At 31.9% G+C, this 20,910-nt stretch overlaps 1 protein-coding gene across 5 annotated transcripts in view; it reads right to left on the bottom strand.

Annotated features, from left to right (window-relative positions):
- The window catches only part of LOC129744889 (uncharacterized), a 161,652-nt gene extending 142,145 nt beyond the window's left edge, over nucleotides 1-19,507 (bottom strand). For all 5 annotated transcript variants that reach the window (XM_055737641.1, XM_055737642.1, XM_055737640.1 and 2 more), the window contains exon 1: nucleotides 19,378-19,507. The gene's annotated coding sequence lies outside the window, so the exon portion shown is untranslated. The remainder of the gene's footprint in view (nucleotides 1-19,377) is intronic.
- Between the last annotated feature and the right edge of the window lie 1,403 nt (nucleotides 19,508-20,910).

Here is a 20,910-nt window from a genome sequence, read left to right as displayed (position 1 = left end):
CATAACTTGTTGTGACCTAGTGCAAAACTGAGTATAAACGAATATGTTATTAGATTTTTGGATATAACATTAAGTGAGTTAAGCTGCAACAATCTACCGCCCCTACTTTCATAACAGTCCCATATGCAAAAACAAGGAAGCGAGGAAATCAGCTTTTTCTGTTTTGGAATATATTTTTAAATTGTGACCACCACTATCAGCATAAACGAAGATCGTTTCTAGGTTGTCATAATAAATCGTTAGACCTGAAATTTTCGAAATTGGGTTATTGGTAAGGTCGAGAGCACCATTTTTATTCATTATGGGACGTTAATCGACCATATTTGAAACTTTTTTCAAATCTACTCGCATAACAGTCCCATACAGAGTATATTTTGTTTACCAAGCTACTTTCTAGGACTTAAATTTGGTCATTTTTAAACTTCTAAATGCAATTGCCAGAAAAAAAAACATACTTTTGGAAAAAAATATCGTGAATTCCACATTGTAAGTTGAATCTTTTTACGATTTTTGATTGCATCCGATAGTTTTTCGCTCAGAAAGTCATTCCTAAGAAAGTAAGACCTGCCTTCGAAAACTATTGTGCATCATTCGACATCAAGTGAGTTAAAAAAAATGTTTGAATGATTCAAAGCAATAAACCAAAGACTATTTCGCAGAAAGAAGCATTGAAAAGTAACCAAATCCGTGGTATTTCACATATGGGACTGTTATTCAGGTATATTTCCAATAGGACAGCCACGAATTGAAATTTTTTTTCGAAATTTCTAGAACAAAACCTCTTTTTTCAGTGTTTTATTTCGAAGCCTTATGTTGACCTAAAATGACGAAAATTCATATGGGACTGTTATGCGAGTAGGGGCAGTCTGAAAAGGATGACAAAATAGTGTTTTTTACCTGCTTTGATAAGTTCTTTTGTTTCCATGTTGTTAGAATTGCTTGCTATCTCCATATGTGAGTGCAGTTGTTCGATCATTGTTTGTTTTCTATGTAAAAAAAGAGATTTATTGTCATTATTTCTTTCATAACTCTTCAAGGTGTTAATATCTCACTTTGGTGTTTTCAGATGAAAGTTGCATCATGAATCGAGCTATACAATGGTATTTTTTGCAAAATATTCGGTGGTGCATACGGTACTTTTAGACGCCATTTAAAGTTTATTTACAACTTTTCATGTTGAAGGTAATTATTTAATTTTTTTCAAATATTTTGTTTGGAAAACTGATAAAATTTCAATGCATTTTGATGTGCTATTTTATAATTTCCGTTGAAAAATAACAGAGTTATGTAGCTTTGAAAAATGGTTATTTTTTATATTCAAAAAAATTTAACCGAAGCTAACTCAAAAAATAAAAATGTTAGAAATCTGAAAAAATACATGTGTTTTTAAGTCGCAAAAACGAACCAAATTTTCAATTTTGGGGAAAATCTTAAGACCCCCGGCGCAAATTGTCAGATAATAAAAAAAAATCCCCATATGTATATTCAAATATCTAAATAAAACTGATTTTTCTTCGCAGAAAATTGAATACCAAATGTTATACTTAAGATCTCCCTTTTCTTATCTACTTAATTAAATAAACATCTTATTGATACCTTATTCCGCTGTCGCAGTCAAATCAGAACCTAATCGTGCTATAATTTTTACACCGATACTACACTTTGGCATTGGTTTGCCATTAAATTTAAGTATATAGATACTTCAATGGAACCTAATTTTATAGCTCATTTTGGCCTCTGTTTGCTATCGATTAAGGCATCAAAGTCTAATCGGGTATGTTTTAAAACCTGATTTTGGAAGATTCTGTCTATCAACTCTCGTTTAGATGATAAAGCGTGTGGAAATATAATGGGTCACTTTGGGGAAAACTGATCATGATCAATTTAATACCTACTAATAAGCTTACATGAAAACGAAAAGCTAAGTTAAAATCTTATGTTTAACCATCATTCAGTTATGGATTCAGATCTTGTCGAGTTTTCCTTGTTTCAGAGCTATAATACATTTAAAAACTAAATTTACAATTTTTTGAAATTTGAATAGATAAGATTACAGCTTTTTCTGACATCAATCAAGAATGTATTTGAGCATTTCATATTGTAGATTAAAACTCATTAAACAACTTAATGGAAGAGTGCAAAACGATTTGAGTTATATCAAAGAATATGCATATTATATCAAAGATGCATATTTAGTTCAAATCTTTTGGAAAATTTTGTCCAAATTTCCCGGTTTTTGCATATTTAGTAAAAAAAATTAAAAAGAAAAAAACTTAAAACTGCAATAACTTTATTCTCAGATATCAAAATCTCTCTCAATCTTAGAGTAGTTTGATTATTGTACCTTTTCCCTGTTTTTTTTTTTTTTTAATATTTTTGAAGTTCTAAAATATTGCAAAAAAGTGCACAAATTTATTATACCTGTTTTCAAAAGTTTTCTCGAAAACAAGAGCCGATAGAAATAAAACTAAAAGAGTATTTTAAATCAGCGCTCCCGAATTCTTCGAAATAATCTCTTAAACTTTTTCACCACGGAAAAATGTTTTTTTTTGTCTTGTGTAATCAGAGGTTTTTTTTTAAATAACAACTCTTTATAAACCTCTCCTTATCTGGGATAAATTTTTGTGATCAATTTTAAGCTTTAAACCGGGAAAAATTCAGGGATTGGATTTCTTAACTGTTTCCCAAAAATCCGGGCAATATCTGTCGAATAAAGAAAAAACCAAGAATTACTCAACAATAAAGAAAAAAAAAATTTTTTCTCATGAAATTTCATTAGCATAAATTAATTGTATTTTAGGTTTTCAAAAAACTTTTATAATTATTTTTATTCAACATGCCTCACAAATTTCGTTTTGGACGCATAAATAATAACTTTTAACAATAAAATTTGTTTTTTTTGTTTGATTTGGGAAACAATGTTAATAAATTCGGGCAAAATCCGGGCTTTTTCAACAAAATCGGGCAACCAGGTCGTCCTGGACTATTGCATTTAATTCCGGGCAAACCTGAATAAAACCGAGCAATCTGGCAACCTAACGCTAGGTTGCTTTGCATCAAGTTTTTTTTTCTGACAAACGTCTCAAAAATTTCTACAAAATCACGGCAAGTGTATAGCTGAAAATGAATTTTAAACATGCTTCATTGGAATAATTATGTTTTTAAGATTCTGTGGAGCTGTTCATTTTTCTTTTGGAAGACGTGTTTTTAAATAACTTAGTGATATTTTATGCAAAATTTTTTTATATTAAAAGTGTAATTTTGTACTTTAAGAAATTTTAATTATTTTAATGGCATGAAACTGTGGTGCAAAACTCATTCAAATAGAATGAATAATGAAAAATTAATTTGTTACTTTATCTATAAAATACAAAAAAAAAAGTTTGAGGTATGCCATTGAGAATTTTACAGTAAACCAGTTCTCATTCATATTTCTGAATTCAACGATTTCTAGATTCACACTTGGAAAAAAATATCGCAAGATACTGTTAAAAAAATCAAACTAAAACATCACAAAATAACCTTAAGAGCTACAGAAAAAGTCAAACGGATTTTTGATATGCAAAACTCATAGCTAAACTTTCAAGTGATAGTAACGCTTCTTATCTCAATGTGTTTATTTTACAGAACAAAATATTTTTTGACCTACGAAGCCAGAGAACTAATATCATGTCATAGAACCTCGATACATCAAGTATCGTAATAATAAGAAATCAAGTAATTAATCTTAACCCTATTTAGCAAAACATTATTTATGAAAATTCTTCATTTATCAACTACATGATCTTTTTAACAGAGTTTAAAAATAAAATTCTTTTCCTTTTCTGTCATTTGCGTTTTAAGATCAATTTTATAAGAAGACAACTTCAATCGTTCCTTCTCAAAAAGTTGCCTTCCATTTCAGTTTTGCTCTATTTTTTAATCAACAATTTCTGTAGCCATACAGTCTGAAACATCGAAGAAAACTTTCCTCGAATCGATTGTTTAACATAAATTTGTCATGTTTGCGGTATAAATAACTCACTCTGAAGTGACAACATTCCTTACAGTAAAAATTTATAATCCACCCACCCACAACCAATCACGGTTTCAAATGTGTCTTTCTTAAATGTTCCAACGGAAAAAAGGGCTCTCGAATGAGACGGTAAAATATGCACGCCTTTTAACAGCTGGAAAGAAAGTGTCTTACAATGGTTCCATTTCTTTTGGCGCGAATAAGTTTTCCCTTCTTTCGGTCCCATTCAGTCGTCCATTACGGAGCATTATTTCAGGCAAAAAATCCGCAAAATGATCAATCTTTTCCAAGCTCTACGCCAAATAGCAGCAGAGAAATCCAGCAACCAGCTATGACCTCGCCGTTTCAAACAAAGCAGAATGGGGCAATATTTTTGTCACAGGTCTGTTGAACTTTTTACTTCAAACGTTTAAGTGTCAAGTTGTATTTGTTTTCTGTGTGAAAAGTGGGGAAAACTTTGTTATCCAGTGAACGATTCTTTGTTGCAAATTTTCCTTGTTTCAGAGATTTTCGCTTTCATACTTTGTCATTTTAACATCTTTGTTGTTCAAGATAGAGGTGAGCATTTGATGGAGCGGATTTATTGTGTGAATTAACAGTTCAAGTTAAAAGTTTAGTTCTTTATGTTAATCGTAAAATTAACCTATTTCAATAAATTTTGTTATCAGTATGATTACTTAAAGGAAGAATTATTGTGAAATGACACGTCACCTTAACAGTTTCAAAACAGTTTGAGTGAATCATCACTTTCTATCGGACAAATTGTCTGCTGCCAAAGTCAATCTATCAATTTTATGCTTGACCGGGCATCATTTGCACAAAGATAACCTTGGCGTGGGCAGAATCAGTTGGATAAACAACCGTTACGTGCTTCAAGGTTCGCCCCCGCCGCGATCTTGTCAACAGACAGACATCCAGATAACAAGAGCCTTCATTGATGCCGGATGTTTGCGATGCGTGTCGCTCAGCCGGTTCGTCGCTCATTTAGTCAGCCGTTGAAGTCTTCTCAATTTAAGTGCCCGAGCGGATGAGACAACTAAACACTTGACTGGCGTAGTACAAGAGCCGGAATGGTTGAAGATTAATAAGCAGTTTCCGCAAAGGATCTTGCGTAAATTTTGGAGGTCTTCCGAAGGCGAGCCATGGCGTGGTAGGCAAATGACTACGATTACCGTTATACGGTTAGCGGAAGTGAGGAATTGATAACTTGGCAAATTGATGGCACTTTATGGCAAACTATCAGGGGAAAACCAAGTTTGTGATGATATTGGAGTGAGAGATATAAGGATGAATCATTGGTTGAGGGAAAATATTCGATAGTACGAGATTTTAAACTGAACATTTTAAAGCAAAACTTAGATCAGAAAGAATAAATAATTCAATTGTAATATTTTGCATGGAGTTTTTTCTAACCTCCTTCACATATAAAATAAAATATATGGTAAACTGAGGAAATATTCTGGAAAAAATACTTTTTTTCAAACTCTTGATCATCGAAAACAGTTTTCGATTTATAAGAGAAATGTTTTAATAAATTTGTGGTGAAATTTCGTGCGAATGATATCTTTATTCATTAAAAAATAAAGTCTCTTTTCGAAGACCCATTGAAAATTTTTGTAGACCTGTGTAGTTTTTTTTTGTTTTCAAAGTAGAAACTGCTACTTTGAATACAAAAAAAAACTGTGAATAAAAAAAATGACTTTTTTCATTGTAAGCTGTTCTTGGATCAGAAAAAAACGTTTAATATCTATCTCAGAATCAACATAATTTTCATATTATATACAAATTTTAAGATTGCCAGGTTGCCTGGTTTTATCCGGGTTTGCCGAGAAAGTTAAAGCAAAATTTGGGAAATGTCCTGTCTGGCCCGGTTGCCAGGATTTCATTGAAACAAGCCTGGATTCACTTCATGTGCCAAATCACACAAAAATCAAAGCAATTGTGCAGATATTTTTTTTCTTTGTGCGCCCAATAATAAAAGTTTTTGAGCAAGTTTTATGAAAATAATCACAAAAGGTTATTTGGAAGCCAATTTTCAATTTAAAATCTGCTGATGAGTTTCAAGATTTTTGTCAAAAATTTCGGAACCAAATGCCCAAATTTTGCCAGGATTTTCTGAAAAATTGCAATGCCTGGATGCATGCCTGGATTTGTCCGGCTGGGATACGTGCTAAAAAAATTCTGGCACCCTCACCTATATGGATTCTTAGTATATATCTTAGTATTGAAAAAAATCCATTCAATAAGCTTCTACCGCAATTCAGGAGAGTTTTGGGGGTAAACAACCCCCCCCACCTCCCACCATCTCCATGAGGGTCAAAAAAGGCCAAACGAAATGTTCCTTTTTAAACCTCGACTCAGAACTAAGGCCAAATTATCGATATCTTATCCCAAGTCCACAATTCTGCTACTGCTTAAAAAATCACTCGTTGATACAAATTAAGTCTCAATTGTTGAATTTCAATTAAAATAATGCTATTATTACCAGAATGCTCTAATTTATTCACTTTGGTTGCAAAAAAAATACCATTATTAAGAATAATGATTTTTGCGTCCAGAATAATTTTTTTGTTTGAGCTAATTTTTCCTTAACAACTTAATGTATGATGCATAGTTGGCTGAATTGTTTCGTAAAAAAAAATCTTAAGTGTTTTTCTTCTGAATTGTTATTGAATGGTTCCCAGATATCCCTTCATATTGCTCGAATTTTGGAAAAAAAATTAAATTCCCAGATTTTGCAGGGCTTAACGATAAAATAGCTCAACCCGGTCTGGTGGAAATATATTTGTTAAGCTAGGGTTTATAATTAAAATTCGTTTTATGTGTTCAGATTTCGGGTTCTCTATACAATAGGGTCGTAGGAAGAACCGATTCATGGGAGCGGGTTTTAGAGATTATTTTTTTTATGTTTTTTTTCTGCTCAAGCAATGCATGAGTGACGAAAACTTCAAACATATTATTTTTTTTATTATATGATTATTCATTCTTGAGTACTTTTACATTAAACTTTTCACCCTATAGCGCCCTACCACGCCTTAAGACGCAGTGATAAAACCGCATCCGAAAGTTTGTTTTGTAATGTTTTTCGCTGAATGGTTGAAAATATGTAAATCTATTAATCGCTGTTACTGAAAACTATTTGACTAGCAGTTGTAAAAAGTTACAGCTTTAAGGAGCATTAAAACATGAGAAAACTGGAGATGGAACTTCTTTTCCAAATGTGATCAATTTAGTAGCCTCAGAAATCCTTTGTCGATGCGATTTTTGATCTAAAAAAAATGATTGGCAGCTACGTCAAAGAGTCACCACCATTCTTGATTGATTTGTTGAGATAAAATATATCCTGAGTTAGAAAGGAGATATGAAACATAAGTCCCGTTAAAAGCTGGGATTGGTGAAGAACGACAAAATTAGAAAAATGTGCACAATATTTATTTTTCACTAGCTGACCCGGTGTGCTTTGCTACACCTTTCGAAATTGAATGATCTTTTCATCAATTATTCAAACTTACATTTATTGTTTTGTTGGCATTATTTAAAATCCAATCATAACATAGTTTAATTCGCTATAAAATGAGAGCTGCAGCTGGAGTTTTAAATTGCAATACAAAGATGACTTAAACTAATTTTCCGAATCTTGATCTGTAAATTTGTATTAAGGATCTGATAATTTTAATCTTTTTTAAGCTTCGCCCTGAAATAGGAGAGTCTCAAACTATTCGTACGCAAACACTCTCACTTATAATTTTTTTTTTGCTTGATATGTTCTGGATTTATGCTAAAAAACTAATAAGAGAGCATCTCTGTCCTTCTCATAACCCTCTGCTGAATGGAGGTCGTAGTCTTTAATTATCATAGCAATTTTTTCGTACCCGATTTTCTTCTTGAATCAAATATAGTTCCATTGGTTGATATTTTTTAAGCTTTACAACCAAAATTATATGAAGCCATCTCCTTTCTTTCTCTCTCTACACTGTAAAACATAAGGGTCTATAACAATCGTAGAAACATATCTCGTGACCAAATATCTTCCGATGCCATATTTCTAACCAGTTGATGAAAAGAGGATGGTGTGTCAAAAAATCATAGAATTATACCAAAATGTCTTTCCATGTTAAGTTTTGTCCATTTCACGGATTTTCAAAAAAAAAAAAAAATGTTGAATGCAAGTAATCCTATTCTCTTCTCATATTCTCAATCCTATCCCACTGCATGGAAGGAATTGTTTCACATAGAAAAATTTCTCGTATTGAAAAACCATCCCATGCCAAATTTGGTTTTATTTGCGTAGTAAATCCTTGAGTTATGCATAAACTTGAAAGGGAATACCATCCCCCTTTCTATCTTCTGATTGAATGGAGGGGTTAAAACTTAATATTCATAAAATGTGTCGTACTCGAATACCCGTTTGAGCCCAAATTTGGTTTTATTTGCTCGATTAATACACGAGTTATGCAAAACATTTGTATGGAAGCCCCCCTTTCCCCCTTTAAATCTTTCCAATGAAAGAAAGGTGGGGCTTCAATTTATCATTGAAACATTCCTCGTATTCAAATACCCTCACATGCCAAATATGGTTCAATTCGCGATCAGCTCTCCAATTTTACTGAAAATTGTAAGGGAGACCCCCTCTCCCCCTTTTCATCTATTTTTTTTGAAGGGGTGAGTGATACCAAACCAAACCAACCTCGTACCCATATACCCTTCCATGCCAAATTCGATTCCATTTGCTATTGTAGTTCTCGAGTTATAGAGTAAAAATTGTATGAAAATCTCCTCGCCCTTTCCTTTCCCTCGCTGGAGGAAGAAAGGAGTCTCAAATAATCATATGAACATTTCTCGTTCCCAAATACCCGCCCATGCCAAATATGGTTCCATTTGCTTAATGAGTTTTTGAGTTATGTTAAAAATTTTAAAAGAGGCCCCCTCTCCCTTTCTATTGGAAAGAGGGAGGGGCCTTTAATGATCATTGAAATATTTTTCGTATCCAAATACCTTCCCATGCCGAAATTGATTCCAATATCTTGATTAGTTTTCGAGTTATACGAAAATTTGTAAGGTACCCCCCTCCCCCTTCCTTTTACCCCACTGAGAGAAGGGAGGGGTATCCAATATTCATAGACATATTCCTCGTTCCCAAATACCACCCCATGCCAAATTTTATACCATTTACTTGATTGGTTCTCGAGGTATGCACAAAATTGTCTTTTGTTTGGGAGGCCCCTCCCCCCCCTTCATGAGAGAGGGAGGTGTCTCAAACCATAATAGGAACCTTCCCCGGTCTCCAATACCCTCATTTGCCAAGTTTCACGCAATTCGGTATAGTAGATTTCGAATCTATAGGGAACAGACAGACAGACAGACAGACAGACAGACAGACAGACAGACAGACAGACAGAAATTCATTTTTATATATATAGATAAAAGTTGAAATACCCCTACTTCATGAAAATACAGCAAGTGATTCAAAATTTAGGAAAAATTGGTTAAAGTGTTAAAAACCACCAGGGAAATAGTGTTGAAAGTCAATTTGCTTAGCCCTTGTACTTATGCAATTTTTTTTAAGAAATGTCAAAAGCTTCTGTAGATTTTTAAGCGAAAAAAAATGGGTTCTTGAGGGTTGAATTTTAACTTTAGAAAATAAAACAAATACAAAATAGAAATTTAAATAACATAATATGGAATAAACTTTGATTGATGGTTAAAATCTTTTAAATTGTTCAAGAGTCTGTTAAATTAGGTTTTTTTTTTATTAAAGTCCAAAATAAGTTTTTTGAGGAAAGCTTTTAACTTCTTTAAAATTAACTTTATCTTCTAAACTCTTAAGAAAATTCAAAGACAAAGAAAATAAATCAAATTTTTCAAATTATACATAAAAGATTGAAAATTTTAGGTTCAGTGGTTTCCAGCAAACTTAATAGAAATTTATGATTTAAGTTTGAAATAATGGGTTTTAAAAAACTGAACTATTAATATCAATAATGATATAAATACACCAAAAACAAATAATTCTGTGCGGGTGATTTAGATGAAGATCACCTGCTGGTTTCATACTCAGAAAATATTTTTCAAAAAAAATTAAATAAAATAAAATAAATTCCATAATTATAACTCGGTGGAAGAATTTTTTTCTTAAATAAAAACTATTTTTTCCCATATAACAGAGCTTGTAAACTTAAAAATCCACTAAAATTCTACTATATATTAATGATTTTCAGCAGAAATGTGGACAAACGGACTTTGATGAAAAATTTGAAATTTTGAAAATCAAATAACAAACATATACAAAAGATTGTGATATTTTGAATCACTCAACTTTATAGTCAATTAGATATTTTTATCTTAATTGTAAAGCTCAATTTCAAGCTAAATCACATTCTGAATTTTGAACCAGCATTCTGAAACTGCACTCTGAACCTAAGGTCAATCTCAATGTAAGAATTTAAAAACTGTTCTCGAATTTCAATACGATCACTGAAATGAACATAAATTTGATTTCCGAATCTTAATTCCAGATCGGAATTTTTAAAGCCAAGTTTCAGAGCTCTCATTCATGAATATAAAATATAAGCTTTGGGTTTTGGGTTTCAATCTGAATTCATTATTTTAACTATTCATTTTATATATCAATAGAAAATCTGAATTAAAAAGTAATTTCGAATGATGTTTCTGATCCAAAGTTTTCATTTTAAGACCACCATTTAGAAGCTTTGTTATATTACAATCTTCAAAAGCATAAACTTTAAGGGAGTTGAATCTGAATTTGAAACAAACATTTTTTTTAATAATCGGAAAATGATTTTTATTTACTAAAAACTTGACACTGAAAGCCACGAAAAGAAAAGTATTATCAAAAAATTGAAAATGCATTAGATTTTTGAAAATTATTAATCATCTTTTAAATAACATGATAAAACAAATTTAAAACAGAATTTCAAAGCAGCATTTAATTTCTACTTTCATAGTGAAACTGAAAATCAAGAGTCCTAAACTGAATACAGAACCCGAAACATGGAGACAGAAATAGAATTTTTAGATCGGGAAGTTTAGATTTTTTTTTTCTCCTGGGAAGTTCCGGCTTGCAGTCTATTTTAGAGCAAAAACGATTTTTGTTTGATGTTTTCAACGTTTCAATCCGTTTTGGATCTTCTTCAGGGACAAAAAGTGTCGTTTTCTTGTTGTTGTGGACTCGGTTGGTCTTGTAAAGCTGTCCAAGACCAGCCGAGTCGACAACAACAAGAAAACGACACTTCTTAGTTCCTGAAGAAGATTCAAAATGGATTGAAACGTTGGATACATCAACAAAAAATCGTTTTTGCTCTAAAATAGTCTGCAAGCCATAATTTCCCAGGAAAAAAACACAAAAATCAGTCGATCCCCAAACATAAAAAAGAAGATTACACAGCAAAAATTATTTCCTGTAAAATTACGCAAAATGTCCTGTAACAAAAAGGAGCAGGACATTTTTCGCAACTTTACAGGTCAAAAACATGATTACGTGACATTTAATTTTTAGCGTGCAAATTTTTTAACAGGACATTTGCAGTTATAATAAATGAATCTTCGTTAACTTTCAAGGAAAACAATTTTAAATTACAGGTTTTGTTAGTTACAGGTGATTTATTTTAAAGGTTGCAGTTTTCAGTGACACGTAATAGTCAAAATTTGTTTCTGTGTAGATTTAAAATCAAGATAACAATATCAATGAGAGAAATACATCAAGGGTTCCTATTGACAGAAAATCGCAATTTTTAATCAAACATTGTCAGTTTGAATACAAAAACAGGTGAAAATAGAAATAAAATAAAATAAGATAGGAACTTATAACAAAAATTTCTTGCGTTTAAATATCAAGATTTTGATTCATCAAAAATATTCACAGGCTTTAAATTATGAAATAAATTGTGAGAGATTTTTATCGTTGAAAGAAGAATTTGTAATTGATTTCCTGGCTGAAAATTCAGCTGAAAAATATTCTATAGGTATTTCGTGTAACTTAATTCTAAATCTATAATCTTTAATTTAAATTAAGTTCACAAAAATAGGAAAAATTACAAAACCGCAGTTTAAATCGCTATCTTTTAATTTTGAGTATTTGATCCCTTTTTAACAATGCTTAAAATTGATATGCTTAATGTTAAAAAGAACTAAATAATGAAATTTAATTTGTAAACCGAATCCTGAACAACACGGACGTTAATTCATTGAATCACAAAAAAAATCAATCCAAAAACGAGAAGATAATAACAACGGTGACTTAAACACTTGAAGAAAGAAATAAAAAGAAGTATCTTATTACTCACTTATTTAAGAAAAAAAAAATGAGTTTCTCTTTCAAATGAAGCTTTCAAAAGTAATATCATTCTTTCATTTGTTAAAACATTAGGAAATTAAAACTTCCAGAGCTTATTTTCGATAGTTTCAATTTGAGATCAATAATAATATGTCTATAATATAACTGAAGGCTGCATATTTAGATAGTATCTACACATTTATCTACTTTATTTTTATGCTATCAAAATGTAAAAGGAAAACTTTTGTCACCAAAACTCCTCTCATAAATCGATTTTTCATACGGCTCTGCCTCAATTTGAAACTCATACTCATGTTTGAAATCTTATACGTGGTCGTATTTTTTTTTTTTTTTGAATTTTCGCTTGATAAATAAAGCATTTTCAAAAAACATTTGTTCAGGAATTCAAGAATTTTAAATTCAAAATCTGTCCTAAGATTAAGGAAGGTGATAATTTTTTTGCTATTATTGTTTGAATTTTGTTACAAAAACTCTTTTTATCTTTGCATTATTTTGATTTACAGGTTTTTTTTATTGAAATAAAGTTAAAATAATAGAAATGACAAAATGTTTTCGCTATATTGTTTAGATTTCAAAGAACCATTCTCAAAGTTGATTTAATTATTGGTTAGTTAGAAAGTTGAGTGTTTTGTTTATAAGTTCAGATAGATATTGCAAAAACCATCCATATATGATTTTTTTTCACAATTTTTACAGTTTAATTTAAACCACAATAAATAGTTGTTTTAAAAAACGTATTTAAAAAATACTTTTTTTAATAATCTGTTGGATAGGTTATTAAAATAAAACCTATCTTTGAATAAAAATTTCAAAAAATAATTAGAATCTTGTTTTCTAAATAAGTATGAATGGGTTTCAAAAACATTTTGATTAATTAAGATTAATCACCGTGATTTATGTTTGGAAATTAATTTTTACGGCCTTATCGGTGAAAGTTATGTTCTCATAGTGAGAACATTTCAAGAATTGAAAATTATAGATGGATAGAAGAAGATTAGAAGAAAATTATAGGTGTTGAAATGAGCGGGTAGAATTTTTTAAGAAGCATTTTCACCACATGTGGTGAAAATGCTTCTTAAAAAATTCTACCCGCTCATTTCAACACCTATCAGGTATCAGGTATCAGAATGGGGGTAGGCTTAATAGCGGCACGTTATCCAAACATACGGGAAAATTGTGCCTAGCCTTTTTTTTATCCAAGATTTCATCATTTACCTGAGAAACCTGAAAAACCTTTAAAAGGAAGAAATAAATTCAATCTATTTAAGATGGCATAAAGCCTTTCCACTAGGGATTATTAGCATTAAAGCTCTTTTCTACATTCGGTAAGGAATGATAGAATGTTTTTTAAGTTTAATTTCTTAAACTCAGATTCGCTTAAAGCGTAAGATCCCAGAGTACGAAAACGTAGTCTGGCAAATGAGGGACAGTTACATATAAGATGGAAGGGATCTTCCACATCTGATTCACAACTACCACATACTGGAGATTCAGCACGCTGAATGTTGTGCATATGATAGGGTGATTTGCCAATCGTTGTCCCCTAACCCATTGTTGCACAGCATGACTTAAATTGTCAATATTTCAGCTGTTTTTCAATTTTTCCTCAAAAATAATACTGAATCATGTAATTCGGAATGTTTTCTGATGAAATGAGGGTTTTGTGATATTTTCAGCTGGTAAGTGTGTCTCTAACGACAGTTTTAATTTTTCTTGTTTTTTTCGCGCGGTTGTTGTGCTAATTGTTAACAAAAACCTTAACATTCCTTCTACGGCATATAAGGTTTTACGTCAGAACAAAACATTTTTCGTATCAGTTTTTCATACGAAACGTTTGTTGGACAATTTTAACACAATGATTTTGATAAAAAATTATGATCCATACTTATCCAGAAAATATGTTGGATCGTGCAACAATTGGTCCGCTCAATCTCCTCCTGCCCCATTGTTGTACATAATTCCGCTGCAAAATTTGTTTGGAAGTTTCAAATTTTTAAATTCGTATACCTCCAATAACTTTGTTTGGTTGTTTTTACAGCTAAAAATAGCTATAAAAATTTTGGAAGCGATTGATTAAGTCCTAAATTATAACAACGTGTTTTGAATTAGTAAGGGGGCTTGTACGGAAAAATCCAAATTTTCATTCAAAAACCATTAGAGATGTATTGAAAGTTCAAAAAACATAATTTTGTATTTTTATAATATTTCTTGGTTCTTGCAATAAATTGCATGTGAACAAAAACTAAACCTAACTTGTACCACAGAAATGATATTCGTTGTCATGAAAATAAGAATCGCATAATACTGCTTTGTATCGCATCGCATCGCATCGCATAAACTTATGTATGTATGAAAGTTGGTTATTTTGCATTGTCTGAAAAGTCAAAGCCAATTCAACTGCATTGGCTTTGAGAGACTACTTTTTTATCAGATTTATTTTGAAATCCTTTATCCCGACCTCGACTATTTACTCAACATTTTATGCAAAGAATCTAAAAGCTGTTCTGAAAAAATCTGTTTCTCTAATTTCGTGACGACAAATCAAAAATAATTTTATTCCATGTCAACAGCGATCCCCTTGATATTGTTATTAATATTGTCAGAATATTGAACAGGAGGAAAACTACGACCCTTAATCCCAAAAACTAGAAGTCGAAGGTTGGAAGACCCGATATATTACTTATCTGACGTGCAATTTTCTAAGGAATTCGAATCTGCCGTCGAGTTGCCGTCACTGGAGACATCTGTGTGAAGCTTTATTTGGCCCTTATCATCCAGAAAAATAAACAGTCATAGCTTTGTGAAACTCAATTTGATCATTGATTCAGCCGGAAAACTCTTAGGAAGCATCTCTATGTGATGTGATTGTTTCCTGAAGATTGATGAATGCTACAGAGGTTACATTAATTACAAATAAACCCACTTATATGAAAAAGATATTTAAATCAATTAACTTTTCGAAAAAAAAATTCTTATACAAAATTGTATATCATGAGCATGAATCAGTCCAACGGTCTGAAACTTTGGGCGTGGTTATGTCCATTTTCAAGTTTTAAATTGAGATTCATTATGAAAAAATCGATCGACTTCCAAGTGAGTCCTGAAACATTTGTTTTATAAAATCGCATCTTCTTCATAGGGGTAAAAGGGGGCAAATCAGATCACGTTCTCTAATCTTTTCACCTGTTAATAGCCACTTAAAAACTAAGCATTAAATACCTTTCAGTTCATTCTATGGGATTTTAAAGATATAAAATTTTATGTTGGTAGGACATATAAAGAAAAAGGCTCATCACTGGGCAAATTAGGTTAAATAACACTCCAATCAAATGGCTTCGGGTAAATTAAGAGGTGGATTTGAGTTTCTGAGAAATCTGAGAAAACACGTGTGATAAATGCTATTCCACACACTCAAACCTTCGGCTTTGTGTTTTTTTTAGGCCGAATTGGAATTGGAAAGTGCATTGGACGGTTTATATGGAAGACCCAACACCCCCCCCCCCCTCATAAGGGGCCGTCTAAAATTAGATTGCATTTGAACTAGAAGCTCTCATAATAAGCGTCCGTAACAAATATCAGCCTATTCGACCTCATGGTGACTGATTTTTAAAATGTGCAACCATTGGAAAAAATCGGACAACATTATGCACGACACAAAATTTGCCTGTGCAACTATTGGGCACAGACTAGCTGTTTTAAATGATTTTTTAAATTTTTATATCACTTTTTTCAAACACTTGAACTTTTGGATCTTGTTGACCAATCCTGTATGAGTGCATCGACAAAAAAAATCGAGTGAATTTGGTTGAAATGACTAAAATACAGCATAAACACCAAAATCATGTGCTTAGCTGTGCAACGAATGGCAAATCACCCTAGTTAAGTTTACAATGACCGGAGAGTGCTCTGATCAAGATGCTGCAATGAGATTTATTTAAAGTTAATAAGTAACTCGATATGATTGGAGATGGTTTTTCTAAAAATAATTTAGTTTGACGACAAGTGTCCAACTCTTCCCAGTATCGTTCATGCTGGTTAGAGGACCAAGTTTGAATTTGGTTTCTGAACCAACATGGTGATATTGGGACAGCCGGCTCTGGTCCGTAAAATTCCTTTTCCGACCCAGCTCTAGCGAGTTCGTCGGCGCATTCGTTTCCAAAAATTCCCTTATGTCCGGGTACCCATAGAAGGTTTAATCCATTGCCTTCAGCAAGTTCTTCGATTGCTTTCCGGCATGCGATTACCAGTTTTGATCTAGAACTGGAAGCACTGAGTGATTTGATAGCTGCTTGGCTATCTGAACAGAAATAAATTGTTCTGAACATAATCTTCTTTTGAAGTGCAATTTGCACTCCATACATAATAGCATATAGCTCAGCCTGAAAGACTGTACAATATTTTCCTAGAGGTTGAGCATATTCTATGCAGCATATTCTATGATTTATGTTTGGAAATTAATTTTTACGGCCTTATCGGTGAAAGTTATGTTCTCATAGTGAGAACATTTCAAGAATTGAAAATTATAGATGGATAGAAGAAGATTAGAAGAAAATTATAGGTGTTGAAATGAGCGGGTAGAATTTTTTAAGAAGCATTTTCACCACATGTGGTGAAAATGCTTCTTAAAAAATTCTACCCGCTCATTTCAACACCTATAATTTTCTTCTAATCTTCTTCTATCCATCTATAATTTTCAATTCTTGAAATGTTCTCACTATGAGAACATAACTTTCACCGATAAGGCCGTAAAAATTAATTTTCAAAACATTTTGATGGAACCAATTTTGTCCCTTCTTTAATTTATTTTCATTCCTGACACTTAAGATTTTGCGTGTTTTCGAAATAAAACCATAACTTTGTTCTAACAACATGATCAAACATATAGAAATTTTAAAGTTTACATTTTAATTTCCAAATATTTTGCAGACTGATGGTGAATTTGATATTGAAATCTTGTGTTCCAATGCTTAAAATTTTCAAAATTTAAATTAAATAAATTTGAAAGTTATTTTTAATGAAAATTTATGAGAAATGCGGATGCTCTCTTTGTAAAAGTTTTTAAAATTGTGAATTTGTATTGAAAATAAACTTTTTTTAATTAAATCAGTTGGCATGCGTTAAAATCAGAAACACAATCATTAAACGTCGAAGAATGTGGTACGCAAAACTGCGAATAAGGAAGTAATTTAAAAAAAAAAGGATATTTTTTAAGATTATTTTATAAGCTCTGAATGATTATTCTTTGATATGAATTGAAATATTTTATTTTTCTGCACGGCTTTCAGAATCTTTTGGAAAATATTTTGAAAAATCATTATTTCGTCAAGTAAAGTTAATTAAAATCTTTTTAATATATGTACATACTTAAAATAACTCTTTCAGAGTTAAATCCTACCAATGAATTATGAATTTACTGCTTAAAAAAGGCCATTCGCTGGAATCAAAGTATGTTTATTTAAGAAATCTGCCATTCAAAATCCTTTTTTCATTTAGATCAAATAAAAATTTTCACAAGTTTAGTTTTAAGTTCACTCGCGAAAAAGAAAATCATGAAGAAGCTGCCAATATTATCAATTCTACGTGATTTCATGTTTGAGTATTAGAATTCAAAAACATGATTTCGTTGTTTGCCATTTTTGAAAATGAACAATAATTTTTGTGAACGCTGATTATGATATATCATATATGCATAAATATATGCCTTTTTTATTTTTTATCTTAAAAATATGAATCTGTATTTCAACAGCCAGAAAATTTTATAGTTTGAAACATCTGAATTGCTCCAGTAGATTATGACAATAAAAAAGGAAGTATTTATTGAATATCAATATTGAATCATCAGTAACTATCAGATTATATTTACCTTTTTTATAGAGATTCGAAAATATATAAGAAATATTTAAATATAAATTGATTTATAAAATATTTTGAAAAAATATATAAAACTGGATGAAAAAAACCATGTCTTAAAATTCACCAATATATCAAGAATTTTTAAATAAAAAGGTCATGAAAGGTAACCTTTTCAAAGTTTTTTTTTAAATTTTTCTCATGCATGAATTTTCAATGCATTGATACTTTTTTTTCTATGGATTTTATATATCTCTAGTTAAAAAATTGAGCCCAAAATACGAACTTTGTTCTATAGTATTATTTGTTAGAAAAGATAAATAAATGGAATTATTTTTCTTTTTTCAAACAGATTTTCTGAGAATTTATTATTGATGGATGGATGATGGATATCGAATAAGGCAAAACGTGTGGGAAAAGACTTTGAATCAGATACGAGGTCCCTTATTTTTTGCTGCTTTTTAGTTTTTCAAGATAAACATCTTCAAATTTTTCCTCATCAGATGGCATAATTTTCACTTAGTTTGAAAATATTATACATACCAGCCAATATATTAAAAAATCACAAATCGTTTGAATCACACGAAATAAAGCAATTAGAATGATGACTGGAATGACAGCTGCTAACACTCTTCAAAGCCTCAACAGTTCAAAGCACTGATTTTCTTCGAAAATTTGAGACTTATTACTCCAAAAGTCGTTGTATCCTTTCCAAAGGATTTTCAGCTATCCAATTGCAATTTCTTGTGTAACACTTCTCACTTTCAATCAGGTCTCATATGTGCTCGATGTCTTATCCAAAGTGTAAAGATGTATGATTTTTTTTTATTATTCCAGATTTTTTGTCACCAAAATAATCACATTTGATCACAAACAGGTAACTTGAACACTTCCCAAAATTTTCGTTGGTTATTTTCAAATGCACAGTTTTGTTTCAATCTCGTTCAATACACTCATCACGCATACAACTGTTTCAATTATCACAGTTCACCATTTAAGTTTGCAAGTTTTTGCAATTTATAGACATTTGAAACCCAAAAAGCATTAGTTGTCTAATTCATCTATAAATATTAAATTTTTACTTTCTTCTATCTTGTTTTTAAACATTCTATGTTTCTCACTTAGAACAAATATCATAATCTACCCCAATAAATCACTGATGCACCTATATAAAAAAAATTCAATAACGAATCCTTACTCGTAGAACTCCAGTAACTCCGCGATCGTAGGCCAAAAACCTTTTAACCGTTTAACGCTAGAAACGCTCTGTCTCGAACTACTTAGCACATCACCGTAGGGAAACTCGATTCAAACTGAACGATAAAATATGAATCGAGCCAACTGAACGATGGTAGCTGGGCCAAGCGATGGAAAAATTGGGGAGGGCCCCACCTGGTTTGGATGGGCTGCCAACCCGGAGAATTGAGACTCTGCTGAAGAGAAAAAAGAGAGCCAGAGTGTGCTTTCTTTGCTCACCGACTTTTTTTTTCCTCCAAAATGCGGAACCGTCTGCACGCGGAAGATCCAAGAAAATTACCGAGTTGAAGCCATTGACTAATTGCATCCCACACCGACTACGCTGAAGACATTTGGGTTCGTTGGTAGCGCAGAGAGCGGAAGTACCAAGTTGCTGAGCACTTACCCAGAGAGAGAACACTAAGCCTTTGAGAGAGTGACTTAGAGCATTAAGATTTTTTTTCGTTCGGCAATCATGAACGCAGAAAAAAACTGGAGCCTCAGCTGTAAAACAACACGCAAACTAACGCCGAACACGGGCAAGCAAGCAAACAAGCAGCCGCTTTGCTCCATATGATCGTGAACTCGAAAATGAAGGGATTACTCCCCAAAGGTAGAGCTTGGCTGGCAGCAACACGAATTTGGACTTGCGCGCTTCCCACTCTCTCTTTCACTTTGCGCACTGTGGGTGTCGAGCGGCGTAACGATGGTTGTAATCTAGTAAGTGTTCGACAATTTGGGTTTGTTTTTTTATTTGCTTTTTTTTCTGCGCTTCGAAGCAATTGGGGTTCGTCGTTTTTAATTTTTCACGGAAGCGTTGAAGTCTTTTGATTTAATATTAATGATTTTTAGCTCAACATTCTTCCATTGACCCTTTAACACTGAGCGTAAAAAGCATACACAAGCGAAAATAATCGACCCAAATCGGTGAATTTTAAGAACTTTATTCAAAAGCTAATAAAATTAAGAGCGTAAGTGGTATTGACAAAGTTTAAACGGAAGTTTTCATAAAGCATAATGCTGTATGGAATCATGTTAATTTTTATTTAGGGGAGAGTGGGGTAATGTGGGCCATAAGGAAACTCTGAATATCTCATATGTGTATTGAGATAAAAATCTCAGCACAACTGGCATCGCCGTCGCTTTGCGTAAGCATATTTTTCTATATGTAGTTAATCTAAATACGAATCATATGCTTCTTTAATTTATCAAGCTTTAAAAGATTTTTTAAAAAATTACTTACATAATTACAAAAGAACCCGACAATTGATAAGGAACCTAAAGTTCAAAACAAAAATATACTCATACGCTTATAATCTTGGTTTTGTCATGTTCTTTCACGTGGAAAAGGAATTTTTGATGAAACATCAATAAGTCACACAAACGCAACCGGTTTAGGGGTAAAACACCCACCCCTCTCCCTCATGAAGATGTTTTCTAAGTATTTTTTGCCTTTCTTTCAGAAAGGTATAGTTATCGGTCGATTTTGGAGATC

Source organism: Uranotaenia lowii, chromosome 2 (genome assembly GCF_029784155.1).
Source record: "Uranotaenia lowii strain MFRU-FL chromosome 2, ASM2978415v1, whole genome shotgun sequence".
NCBI lineage: Eukaryota > Metazoa > Arthropoda > Insecta > Diptera > Culicidae > Uranotaenia > Uranotaenia lowii.
This window is presented reverse-complemented; position numbering and strand designations above follow the sequence as displayed.